Here is a 14676-nt window from a genome sequence, read left to right on the forward strand (position 1 = left end):
TCTATGGTGAAAAACGAACTATCTTCAGATAAAAACTAGAAAGACTTTTTTGAGAAACTGATTTGTAATGTATGCATTCATCTCACAGATTTGAACTTTTCTTTTGACTGAGCAGTTTGGAAACACTATTTCTCAATAATCTGCAAAGTGATGTTAAGTAGTGCAAAAAGGCCTATGGTGCAGAAGGAAATATCTTCAGATTAAAAATGGAAAGAAGCGTTATGACAAACTGCTTTCTGATGTGTGTGTTCATCTCACAGAGTTAAATCCTTCTTTAGAGGGATGAGTTCTTAAACACTCTTTTTATAGATTCTGTGAAGGGATATTTGGGAGTGCATTGAGGCATTTGGAGGAAAAGGAAATATCTTCAGAGAAGAACTAGACAGAAGCTATCTCAGACTGCTTTGTCATGTGTGCATTCATCTCACAGAGTTAAACCTTTCTTTTGATGGAGCAGTTTGGAAACACTGTTTTTGTGAAATCTGTGAAGCGATATTAGGTAGAGCAAAAAAGCCTATGGTGAAAAAGGAAATATCTTCACATAAAAACTGGAGAGAAACGTTATGAGAAACGGCTTTATGATTTGTGCATTCACCTCACAGAGGTAATTCCTTCTTTTGATGGAACAGTTTGGAAACACTGTTTTTGTTGTATCTGTGAGGGGATATTTGGGAGCACATTGAGGCCTATAGTGGAAAAGGAAGTATCTTCAGAGAAGAATTAGACAGAAGCTTTCAGAGAAACTGCTTTGTGATGTGTGCATTCAACTAACAGAGTTAAACATTTCTTTTGATTGAACAGTTTGGAAATACTGTTTTTGTAGAATCTGCGAAGGGATATTTGGGACTGCATTGAAGCCAATGGTGAAAAAAGAAATATCTTTGCATAAAAACTAGAAAGTTGCTTTTTGAGAAAGTGTTTCATGAAGCGTGCATTCATCTCACAGAGTTAAACCTTTCTTTAGATGGAGCAGTCAGGAAACACTGTTTTTGTATAATCTGCAAAGTGATGTTAGACAACGCATATAGGCCTATGGTAAACAAGGAATTATCTTCAGATAAAATCTGGAAAGAAGTATTATGAGAAACTGCTTACTGATGTATGCTTACATCTCACTGGGTTAATTACTACTTTTGATGGAACTGTTTGGAAACAATGTTTTTGTAGAATCTGCGATGGGATATTTTGGAGCACATTTAGTCCTATGGTGGAAAAGATAATACATTCAGAGAAGAACTAGAGAGCAGCTTTCTGAAAAACTGCTTTGTGATGTGTGCAGTCATCTCACAGAGTTAAATTTCATTGAGCAGCTTGGAAACACTTTTTTCGTAGAATCTTTGAAGTGACATTTGAGAGCACACTGAGTACTATGGTGAAAAAGGAAATAACTTCAGATAACAACCAGAAAGAAGGTTTTGGGAAACTGCTTTGTGATGTATGCATTCATCTCAAAGAGATAAACTTTTCTTTTGACTGAGCAGTTTGGAAGCACTGTTTCTGCATAATCTGTGAAGTGATGTTAGGTAGTGCAAAAAGGCCTATGGTGAACAAGGAAATATCTTCAGATAAAAACTGGAAAGAAGTGTTGAGAAACTGCATTGTATGTGAGTTCATCTCACAGAGTTAAATGTGTCTTTTGACAGAAGAGTTTGGAAACACGGTTTTAGAGAATCTGTGAAGGGTATTTGGGAGTGTATTGAGGACTGTAGTGGAAAAGGAAATAACTTCAGAGACGAACTAGACACAAACTATCTGAGAAACTGGATTGTGATGTGTGCATTCATCTCACAGAGTCCAATTTTCTTTTGATTGAGAAGTTTTGAAACCCTATTTTTGTAGAATCTGCAAAAGAATATTTGGGAGTGCACAGAGGTCTATGATGAAGAAGAAAATATCTTCAGATAAAAACTAGAAAGAAGACTTTTGAGAAACTCCTATGAGTGTGCATGCATACAATTCACAGATTCAAACCTGTTTTTCGATTGAGAAGTTTTGAAACACTCTTTTTGTAGAATCTACGAATTGATATTTGGGAATGCATTGAAGACTATGATGAAAAAAGAAATGTCTTTGGGTAAAGTCTAGAAAGAAGTTTTCTGAAATACCCCTTTGTGATGTGTGCATTCTTCTCACAGAGTTAAAAGTTTCTTTTAATTGCGCAGTTTGGAAACACTGTTTTTGTAGAATCAACAAAGTGATATTTAAAGGACAGTTAGTTCTAAGGTGAAAAATAAAATATCTTCAGATGTAAATTAGAAAGAAATATTTTGAGAAACTGCTTTATGAGGTGTGCATTCATCTCACAGAGTTAAACATGCTTTTTGATTGAGCAGTTTGGAAATACTGTTTTTGTTGAATCTGTGAAGTGAAATTTTTAGCACAAAAGGGCCTATGGTGAACTACACAATACTTTCAGATAAAAACTGGAAAGAAGAGTTATGAGAAACTGCTTTCTGAAGTGTGCATTCATCTCACAGAGTTAAATCCTTCTTCTGATGGCACAGTTTGGAAACACTGTTTTTGTAGAATCTGTGAAGGGATATTGGGAGTGCATCAAAGCCTACTGTGGAAAAGGAAATATCTTTAGAGAAGAACTAGACAGAAGTTTTCAGAGAAACTGCTTTCTAATGTGTGCATTCACCACATAGAGTTAAACCTTTCTTTTGATTGAGCAGTTTGGAAACAAGGGTTTTGTAAAAACTTTGAAGGCATATTTAGGAGCATAATGAAGCCTTATAGTGAAAAAGGAAATACCTTCACATTAAAACAAGTAAGAAGGTTTCTGAGAAACTGCTTTGTGATATCTGCATTCATCTCAGAGAGTTAAACCATTCTTTTTGTTGAGCAGTTTGGAAACACTGTTTTTGAAAATCTGTGAAGTGATGTTAGGTAGCACAGAAAAGCCTATGATGAACAAGGGAATATCTTCAGATGAAAACTGGAGAGAAGTGTTACAGAAACTGATTTCTGATGTGTGCATTTATCCCACAGAGTTAAGTCCTTCTTTTGATGGAACAATTCAGAAACACTGTTTTCACTGAATCTATGAAGTGATATTTGGGAGCGCATTGAGGCCTCTCGTGGGAAAAGAAATATCTTCAGAAAAGAACTAGATAGAAGCTTTCTGAGAAACTGCTTTTTGATGTGTGCATTCATCTTACAGAGTTAAACCTTTCTTTTGAATTGAGCAGTTTGGAAAAACTGTTTTTGTAGAATCTTCAAAGGGATACTTGAGAGCTTACTGAAGCTTATGGTGAAAAAAGGAAATATCTTCAGATAAAAACAAGAAAGCTTTTTGAGAAACCACTTTGTGATGTGTGCATTCATCTCACAAAGTAAAACCTTTCTTTTGAATGAGCAACTTGGAAACACTCTTTTTGCAAAATCTGTGAAGCGATACAAGGTTGTACAAATAAGCCTATGGTGAAAAAGAAAATATCTTCAGTTAAAAACTGGAGAGAATCGTTAGGAGAAACTGGTTTCAGATGTTTGCATTCATCTCACAGTGATACATCCTTCTTTCATAGAACAGTTTGGAATCACTGTTTTTGTAGAATCTGTGAAGGGATACTTGGGAGCACCTTGAAGCCTATGGTGAAAATGGAAATATTTTCAGAGAAAAACTAGAAAGAAGCTATTTGAGAAACTGCTTTGAGATGTGTGCATTCGTCTCACAGAGTTAAAAGTTTCTTTTGATTTTTCAGTTTGTAAACACTATTTTTGTAGAATCTGCAAATGTATATTTGGGAGTGCACTGAGGCCTATGGTGAAATGCGAAATATCTTTGGATAAAAACTAGAAAGAAGCTTTTAGAGAAACTGTTTTGTGAAGTGTGCATTCAACACATAAATTTGAATTTTTTTTCTTTGAGCAGTTTTGAAATGCTGTTTTTGTACAATCTGCGATGGGCTATTTGGGAGTGCATTGAAGCCTATGGTGAAAAAGGAAATATCTTTGGGTAAAAACTAGAAAGAATCTTTTTGTGAAACTGCTTCCTTATTTTTGCATTCATCACACAGAGATAATTTTTTATTTTGACAGAGCAATTTGGAAACACTGATTTTGTTTAATCTGCAAAGCGATGTTAGGTAGCTCAAAAATGCCTATTCTGAACAAGGAAATACCTACTGATAAAAACTGGAAAGAAGCGTTATGAGAAACTGCTTTCTGATGTGTACATTCATCTCACTGAGATAAATCCTTCTTTGAAGGAACAGTTTGGAAACACTGTTTATATAGTGTCTGCAAAGGAATACTTGGGAGCTCATATAACCACATGGTGATAAAGCAAATATCTTCAGATTAAAACTAGAAAGAAGCTTCTTCAGCAACTGCTTTGCAAAGCATGCATTCATCTCACAGAGTTAAACCAATCTTTCCATTGATCAGTTTGGAAACACTTTTTTTTGTAGAATCTGCAAAATGACATTTTGGAGCTAATGAGGCCCATGGTGAAAAGGGAAATGTTTGGATAAAAATTCGAAAGAAGCTTTTTGAGAAATCACTTTTTGTGAAGTGTGCATTCAACTCAGAGTTAAATCTATTTTTTGATTGAGCAGTATGGAAACACTGCATATGAAGTATCTGTGATGGGATATTTGGAAGCTCACTAGGGGTTATCGTGAAAAAGGTAATATCTTCAGATAAAAACTAAGAAGAAGCTTTTTGAGAAATTGCTTTATGATGTGTGTGTTCAACTGACCGAGTTAAACTTGATCAATTGAGAAGAATGGAAACAGTGTTTTTGTAGAATCTGTGACGGGATATTTGGGACTGCATTGAAGCCTATGGTGAAAAAGGAAACATTTTTGGATAAAAACTAGAAAGAACCTTTTTGAGAAATATCTTTGTGATGTGTGTATTCATCTCACAAATTTAAACACTTATTTAGACTGAGCAGTTTGGAAACACTGTTTTTGCAAACCTGCAAAGTGATATTAGGTAGTGCAAAAAAGCCTATGGTGAAAAATAAAATATCTTCAGATAAAAACTGAAAAGAAGCGTTATCAGAAACTGCTTTCTGAAGTGCGTGTTCACCACACAGATTTAAGTCATTCTTTTGATGGAACAGTTTGGAAACACTGTTTTTGTAGGATCTGTGAAGGGATATTTGGGAACACATTGAGGCCTATGGTGGAAAGGAAATATCTTCAGAGAAGAACTAGATAGAAGCTTTCTGAGAAAGTGCTTTCTGATGTGTGTATTCTTCTCACAGATTTCAATCTTTCTTTTATTTGAGCAGTTTGGAAAAACTGTTTATGTAGAATCAGCGAAGGCATATTTGGGAGTTCATTGAATCCTAGGGTGATAAAAGCAAATATCTTCAGATAAAAAGAAGAAAGAAGCTTTTTGAGAAACTGCTTTATGAAGTGTGCATTCATCTCACAGAGGTAAACCTTTATTTAGATTGATCAGTTTGGAAACACTGTTTTTGTAGAATCTGTGAAGGGATATTTGGCTCGCATGAGGCCTATGGTGAAAAAGGAAATAACTTCCCATGAAAACTAGAAAGAGCTTTCTGAGAAACTGCTTTATGACTTGTGCATTCTTCTCACGGGGATAAACCTTTCTTTTGATTGAGCAATTTGGAAACCCTCTTTTTGTAGAATCTGCAAAGGGATATTTGGGAGTGCACTGATGCCTACGGTGAAAAATGAAATATCTTCAGAAAAAAACTAGAAAGAAGCTCTTTGAGAAACTGCTTTGTGATGTATGCATTCATCTCACACAGTTAAACTTTTCTTTTGACCTAGCACTTTGGAAACACTGTTTTTCTGTAATCTGCGAAGCAATATTGGATAGTGCAAAAAGTCCTATGGTGAACAAGGAAATATCTTCACCTAAAAACTGGAAAGAAGCATTATGAGAAACTGCTTTCTGATGAGTGCGTTCATCTCACAGTGTTAAATCCTTCTTTTGATGGAACTATTTGGAAACACTGTTTTTATAAAATACACAAAGGGATATTTGGGAGCTCATTGAGCCTGATGATGGAAAAGGAAATACCTTTGGATAAAAGCTAGAAAGAACATTTTGGAGAAACTGCTCTGGGACGTGTACATTCAACTCACAGAGTTAAACCTGTTTTTGTACTCAGCAGTTTGGAAACACTGTTTTTGTAGAATCTGCAAAGGGGTATTTTGGACCACACTGATGACTATGGTGAAATGGAAATATCTTTGGATAAAAACTAGAAAGAAGCTTTTTGAGGAACTGCTTTGTCAGGTAAGCATTCATCTCACAGACTTAAACATTTCGTTTGATTGAGCATTTTGGGAAGATTGTTTTTATATAATCTACGAAGCAATTATAGGTATCACAAAAAGGCCTGTGGTGAATAAGGAAATGTCTTCATGTAAAAACTCTAAAGAAGCATTATGAGAAACTGCTTTGTGATGTATGTATTCATCTCACATAATTAAATCCTTGTTTTAATGGAACAGTTGAGCAACACTGTTTTTACAGGGTCTGTGAAGGGATATTTGGGAGTGCATTGAGGCCTATGGTGGAAAAGGAAATATGCTCAGAGAAGAAGTAGACAGAAGATATCAGAGAAACTGCTTTGGTATGTGTGCGTTCAACTCACCAAGTTAAATCTCTTCTTTGATTGAGCAGATTGGAGATAGTGTTTTTGTACAATCTGTGACGTGATATTTGGGAGCACATTGAAGTCTATGGTGATAAAAGACATATCTTTGGATAAAAACTAGAAAGAAGCTTTTTGAGAAACTGCTTTATGATGCATGCACTCATCTCACAGTGTTAAACTTTTGTTTTGACTGAGCTGTTTGCAAACACTGTGTTTGTATAATCTGGGAAGCTATGCTATGTAGTGCCAAAAGGCCTCTGGTAAACAAGTAAATATCTTAAGATAAAAACTAGAAAGAAGATTTATGATAAACTGCTTTCTGATGTGTAAGTTCATCTCACAGAGTTAAATCTTCCTACTGATTGAACAGTTTGGAATCACTGTTTTCATAGAATCTGCAAAGGGATAACTGGGAGCACATTGAGGTCTATGGTGGAAAAGGACATATTTTCAGAGAAGAAGTAGAGAGAAGCTATCTGCGAAATTGCTTTATTATGTGAATTGCATTCATCTCACAGAGTTAAACCTTTCTTTTGATTGATCAGTTTGGAAACACTGTTATTGCAGAATTTGCAAAGGTATATTTGGGACCACACTGAAGCCTATGGTGAAAAAAATATGTTCATATAAAAAGTAGAAAAATATTTTTGGGAAACTGTTTGTTATGTGTGAATTCAACTCATAGGATTAAATCTGTTTTTTGATTGTGCAGTTTGGAAACACTGTTTTTGTAGAATCTGTGACTGGCTATTTAGGAGCACATTTAAGCCTATGGTGGGTGATAAAGAAATATCTTAGGATTAAAACTGGAAAGAATCTTTTTGAGAAACTGGTTTGTGATTTGTATTCACTTACAGAGTTAAACCTTTCTTTTGATTGATCAGTTTGGTGACACTGTTTTTGTAAAATGTGTGACAGGATATTAGGTAACGCAAAAAAGCCTATGGTGAAAAAGGAAATAACTTTAGATAAAAAATGGAAAGAAGCGTTATGATAAATAACTTTCTGATGTGTGCATTCACCTCTAAGAGTTAAGTCCTCCTTTTAATGGAACAGTTTGGAAACAGTGTTTATGTAGAATCAGCGAAGGGGTATTTCGTAGCAAACCTAGGCTTATGATGGAAAAGGAAATATCTTCAGAGAACTAACCAGAAGCTTTCTGTGAAACTGCTTTGTGATGTATCCATTCATCTCACAGAGTTAAAACTTTCTTTTTATTGAGCAGTTTGGAAACACTGTTTTTATAGAATCTGCAAAGATATGTTTGGGAGTGCATTGAAGACTATTGTGAAAAAGGAAATATCTTCAGATAAAATCTAGGAAGAAGCTTTCTGAGAAACTGCTTTGTGTTGTGTGCATTCATCTCATAGAATTAAGCCATTATTTTGATTGAACAATTTGGAAACACTGTATTTGCAAAATCTGTGAAGCAATACTATGTCTTAGGATAAAAACTGAAGGAAAGGTTATGAGACACTGCTTTCTGAGGTGTGCATTCATCTCACAGAGTTAAATCTTTCTTTAGATGAAATAGTTTGGAAACTATTTTTACAGAAACTGTGAAGGGACATTTGGTAGCGCATTGAGGCTTACAGTGGAAAAGGAAATAGATTCAGAGAAGAACTAGACAGAAGCTATCTGAGAAACTGCTTTGTGATGGGGGCATACATCTCACAGAGTTAAACCTTTCTTTTGATGGAGCAGTTTGGAAACATTGTTTTTGTAGAATCTGCAAAGGTATATTTTGGAGTGCACTGAGGCATATGGTGAAAAAGGAAATATCTATGGATTAAAAACTACAAAGAAGCCTTTTGAGAAATTGCTTTGTGATGCATGTATTCAATTCACAGAGTTAAACCTGTTTTTTGATTGAGCAGTTTGCACACACTGTTTTTGTAGAATCTGCTACGGGATATTTGGGAGCACATTGAAGCCTATGGTGATAAAGGAAATATCTTAGGATAAAAACTAGAAAGAAGCTTTTTGAGAAACCTCTTTGTGATGGGTGTACTCATTTTACAGTGGTAAACCCTTTTTCTGATTGAGCAGTTTGGAAAAACTGTTTTTGTAGAATCTATGAAGAGATATTTTGGAACTCATTGAAGCCTATGTTGGAAAAGGAAATATCTTCAGAGAAAAACTAGGCAGAAGCTTTCAGAGAAACTGCTTTGTGATGTGCAATCATCTCACAGAATTAAACCTTTCTTTTGATTCAGCAGTTTGGAAGCACTTTTTTTGTAGAATCTGTGAAGGGATATTTGGGAGTGCATTTAAGCCTATGGTGAAAAAGGAAATATCTTCACATAAAAACTAGAAAGAAGCTTTTTGATAAACTGCTTTGTGATGTTTGCATTCAACTCACAGAGTTAAACCTTGCCTTTGGTTGATCAGTTTGGAAACAGTTTTTGTAGAATCTGCAAATGGATATTTCAGAGTGTACGAAGCCTATGCTGATAAAGGAAATAAATTCCGATTAAAAGTAGAAAGAAGCTTTCTGAGAAACCGTTATATGATGTGTGCATTCTTCTCACACAGATAAACGTTTCTTTTGATTGAACAGTTTGGAAACACTGGTTTTATAGAATCTGCTAAGTGATGTTAGGTAGCTCAAAACGCCTATGGTAAACAAGGAATTATCTTAAGATAAAAATTGGAAAGAAACGATGTGTGACAGTGAAACCCCATCTCTACTAAAAACACAAAAAATTAGCTGGGTGTGGTGGTGGGCACCTGTAGTCCCAGCTACTTGGGAGGCTGAGGCAGGAGAATGGCATGATCCCAGGAGGTGGAGCTTGCAGTGAGCCAAGATTGCACCACTGCACCCCAGCCTGGGCGACAGAGAGAGATTCTGTCTCAAAAAAAGAAAAAAAAAAGAAATGATGTGAGAAACTGCTTTCTGATATCTGCATTCATCTCACAGAGTTAAATCTTACTTTGGATCGAAGAGTTTGGTAAGTCAGTATTTAAAGATTCCACAAACGGATATTTGGGAACATTTTGAGGTCTATGGTATAAAAGGAAATATCATCAGAGAAGAGCTAGACAGAAGCTCTCTGAGCTCTCTGAGGAACTGCTTTGTGAGTTCTGCATTCATCTCAGTGAATTAAACCTTTCATCTCACTGAGTTAAACCTTTATTTTCTTTGAGCAGTTTGGAAACACTTTTTTTGTAGAATCTGTGAAGGTATATTTGGGAGTGCATTGAAGCCTATGGTGAAAAAGGAAATATCTTCGAATAAAAACTAGAAAGAAGATTTTTGAGAAGCTGCTACATGATGTGTCCATTCGTCTCACACAGTTAAACCTTTCTTTTCATTGGGCAGTTTGGGATAACTGTTTTTGCAGAATCTGTGAAAGGATACTTTGGAGTACACAAGGCCTGTGGTGAAAAAGGAAATTTCTTTGGATAAAAACTAGAAAGAAGGTTTCTGAGGAACTTCTTTTTGATGACATGTCACACTCACAGAGTTAATCCTGTTTTTTTGATTGAGCAGGTTGGAAACACTGTTTTTGTAGAATCTGCGACAGAATATTTGGGAGTTCATTGAGGCCTATGGTGATAAATGAAATATCTTTGGAAAAAAGTAGAAAGAAGCTCTTAGAGAAACTGCTTTGTGATGTGTGCATTCACATCACAGAGTTAAAACTTTTTTCCAAAATGAGCTCTTTGGAAATAGTGTTTTTGCAAATTTTGTGAAGCGATATCAGATAGTGTAGAAAAGCCTATTGTGAACAAGGAATTATCTTCAGAAGAAAATTGGAAAGAAGCATTATGAGAAACTGCTTTCTCATGTGTGTGTTCATTTCACAGAGTTAAGTCCTTCTTTTGATGGAACAGTTTGGAAACATTGTTTTTGTAGAATCTGCAAAGAGATATTTGGGAGTGCATTGAGGCCTATGGTTAAAAAGTAATTACCTTCATAGAAGACTAGACAGATGCTTTCTGAGAAATTGCTTTGTGATGTATGCATTAACCTTTCTTTTTATTGAGCAGTTTGGAAACACTGTTTTTGTAGGATCTGTGCTTGAATATTTGGGAGTGCACATGGTGTATGGTGAAAAAGGAAATATCTTCAGATAAAAACTAGAAATAACCTATTTGAGAAGCTGCTTTGAGATGTATGCATTCATCTCAGAGAGATATACCTTTATTTGGATTAATCAGTTTGGAAACAAAGTTTTTATAGATTCTGCAAAGGGATATTTGGGAGCACACAAGGCCTATGGTGAAAAAGGAAATAACTTCAGATAAAAACTATAAAGAAGCTTTCTGTGAAACCGTTTTGTGATGCATGCATTCTTCTCACATATTTAAACGTTACTTTTGATTGAGCAGTTTGGAAACACTGTTTTGGTGGAATCTGCAAAGGGATATTTTGGAGTGCTCTGATGCCTATGGTGAAGAAGGAAATATCTTCGGATAAAAACTACAAAGCAACATTTTGAGAAACTGCTTTGTGATTTATGCATTTATGTCACAGAGTTAGACATTTCTTTTCACTAAGCAGTTTGGAAAAACTGTTTTTCTGTGATAAGTGACAAGATGTTAGGTAGGGGTAAAAGGCGTTTGGTGAACAAGGAAATATCTTCAGATAAAAACTTAAAAGAACTGTTATGAGGAACTCCTTTTTGATGTGTGCATTCATCTCACAAGGTTAAGTCCTTCTTTTGATGGGACAGCTTGGAAACACTGTTTTTGGAAAATCTGTGAAGGGATATTTGGGAGAGCAATGAGGCCTAAAGATGAAAAGGAATTATCTTCATTGAAGAACTAGACAGAAGCTTTCTGAGAAACTGGTTTGGGATGTGTGAATTCATCTCATGGAGTTATACCTTTCTTTTGATAGAGCAGTTTGGAAACACTGTTTTTGTAGAATCTGCTCAGGGATATTTGCAAGCGAACTATTTCTATGGTGAAAAAGGAACTGTCTTCAGATAAAAACCAGAAAGAAGATTTTTGAGAAACTGCTTTGTGATGTGTGAATTGAGTCAACAGAGTTCATCCTTTCTTTTTCTGAGCAATTTGGAGACACAGTTTTTATAGAATCCATGAAGGGATATTTGGGAGTGCATTGAAGACAATGGTGAAAAAGGAAATAATTTCAGATAAAAACTAGAAAGAAGCTTTTGGAGAAACTCCTTTCTGATGTGTGCATTCATCTCACAGAGTTTAACCTTTCTTTTGATTGAGCAGTTTGCAAACACTGTTTTCATATAATCTGCAAAGTGATGTTAGGTGGTGCAAAAAAGGCCTATGGTGAACAAGTAAATATCCTCAGGTAAAAACTGGAAGAAGCATCATGTGAAACTGCTTTCTGAGGTATGTATTCATCTCACAGAGTTAAGTCCTTCTTTTGATGGAACAGTTTGGAAATACTGTTTTTGTAGAATGTGTGAAGGGAAATTTAGAAGTGCATTGAGGCTTAGGGTGGAAAGGGAAATATCTTCAGAGAAGAACTAGACAGAATCTTTCTGAAAAACTGCTTTGGGATGTGTGCATTCATCTCAGAGTCATAAGTTTCTTTTGATTGAGCAGTTTGGAAACAGTTTTTTTAAAATCTGTGAAGGGATATTTGGGAGCCCAGTGAAGCCTATGTTGAGAAAGGAGATAATTTCTGATATCAACTGAAAAGAAGCTTTCTGAGAAACTGCTTTGTGTTGTGTGCAATCTTCTCACAGAGTTATGCATTTCTTTTAATAGAGTAGTTTGGAAGCACTATTTTTGTAGAATCTGCAAAGGGATATTTAGTAGCACACTGATGCCTATGGTGAAAAAGGAAATATCTTCAGAGTAAAATTAGAAAGAAGCTTTCTGAGAAACTCCTTTGTTATGTATGCATTCACCTCACAAAGTTAAACTTTCCTTTGGCTGAGCATTTTTGAAACCCTGTTTTTTATAATCTATGAAGCAATGTTAGCGCAAAAAGGTCTATGGTGAACAAGGAGACATCTTCATATAAAAATACGAGAGAAGCGTTATGAGAAAGTGCTTTCTGATGTGTGCACTTGCATCACAGAATTAAAGCCTTCTTTTGATGGAACAGTTTGGAAACATTGTTTTTATGAATCTGCATAGGGATATTTGGGAGTGCATTGAGGCCTGTGGTGGAAAAGGAAATATCTTCAGAGAACAACTAGATAGAAGCTATCTGAGAAACTGCTTTGGTATGTGTGCATTCATCTGACAGGGTTAAACCTTTCTTTTGATTGAGTAGTTTGGAGACAATGTTTTAGTAGACTCTGCAAAGGTATATTTGGTGTGCACTGAGGCCTATGGTGAGAAAGTAAATATCTTTGGATAAAAACTAGAAAGAAGATTTTTTGGAAACTGCTTTGTGACGTTTGCATTCATGTCACTGAGTTAAACTTTTCTTTTGACTGAGCAGTTTGGAAACACCGTTTTTGTATAATCTGCAAAGCAATGTTAGGAAGCACAAAAGGGCCTCTGATGAAGAAGGAAATATCTTCAGATGAAAACTGGAAAGAAACATTACGAGAAACTGATTTCTGATGTTTGCATTCAACTCATGGAGTTAAATCCTACTTTTGATGGAAAAGTTGGGAAACACTGTTTTTATAGAATCAGTGAAGGGATATTTGAGAGCACATTAAGGCCTACAGTGGAAAAGGAAATATCTTCAGAGAAGAACTAGTCGGAAGCTTTCTGAGAAATTGCTTTGTGATGTGTGAATTCATCTCACAGAGTTAAACCTTTCCTTTGATTGGTCTCTTTGGAAACACTGTTTTTGTAGAATCTGCGAAGGGATATTTGGGAGCGCAGGGATAGTTTTGAGCACACAAAGTCCTATGTTGAAAAAGGAAATATCTTCTGAAAAAACTAGAGGGAAGCTTTCTGAGAACCTGCTCTGTAATGTTTGCATTCTTCTCGGAGAGCTAGACCTTTCTATTCATAGAGCAGTTTGGTAACAGATTTTGTAGAATATGCAAAGGCATATTTGGGAGCACATTGAGGCATATCATGATAAAAGAAATACATTCAGTAAAAAACTACAAGGAAACTTTTTATAAACTGCTTTTTTATGTGTGTGTTCATCTCACAGAGTTAAACCTGTTTTTTCATTGAGCAGTTTCGAAACACTGCTTTTGTAGAATCTGCAATGGGATATTTGAGAGCACATTGAAGCCTATGGTGAAAAAGAAATATCTTTGGATAAAAACTAAAAAGAAGCTTTTTGAGAAACTGCTTTGTTATGTATGCATTTATGTCACAGATTTAAACTTGCCTTCTGACTGAGTAGTTTGGAAACACTGTTTTTGTATCATCTGCAGAGTGATGTAATGAAGGACAAAAAGGCCAATTGTGAACAAGGGAATATCTTCAGATAAGAACTGGAAAGAAGCATTATGAGAAACTGATTTCTGATGTGTGCATACATCTCACAAAGTTAAAACTTTCTTTTCATTGTGCAGTTTGGAAACACTGTTTTTGTGGATTCTGCAATGGGATATTTGGGAGTGCTTTCTGGCCTATGGTGAAAAAGGAAATATCATCAGAGAAGAACCAGAAAGAAGCTTTCTGAGAAACTTCTTTGTGAAGTTTACATGCATCTCCCAGAGTTAAGCCTTTCCTTTGAGCAGTTTTGCAAAATTGTTTTTATAGACTCTGTGGAGAGATATTTGGGAGTGTATTGAGGCTTTGGGTTGAAAAGGATATATCCTCAGATAAAAACTAGACAAAAATTTTTTGAGAAACTTCTTTGTGATGTGTGCATTCATCTCACAGATGTAAAGTTTTCTTTTGATTGAGTAGTTTGGAAACACTGTGTTTGTAGAATCTGCAAAGGGATATTTTGGATCGCATTGAAGCCTATGGTGAAAAAGGTAAAAAAGGAAATATCTTCAGATAAAAAGTGGAAAGAAGTTATTTGAGAAACTGCATTGTGATGTGTGCATTCAGCTTACAGAGTTAAACATTTCTTTTAATTGATCAATTTGGAAACACTTGTAGAATCTGCAAAGGGATATTTGGGAATGCAAGAGGCCTAAGGTGAAAAAGGAAATAACTACAGATAAAAACTAGAAAGAAGCTTTCTGAGAAACTGCTTTCTGATGTGTGAATTCTTCTAC

Source organism: Pongo pygmaeus, chromosome 14 (genome assembly GCF_028885625.2).
Source record: "Pongo pygmaeus isolate AG05252 chromosome 14, NHGRI_mPonPyg2-v2.0_pri, whole genome shotgun sequence".
Classification (NCBI taxonomy): domain Eukaryota; kingdom Metazoa; phylum Chordata; class Mammalia; order Primates; family Hominidae; genus Pongo; species Pongo pygmaeus.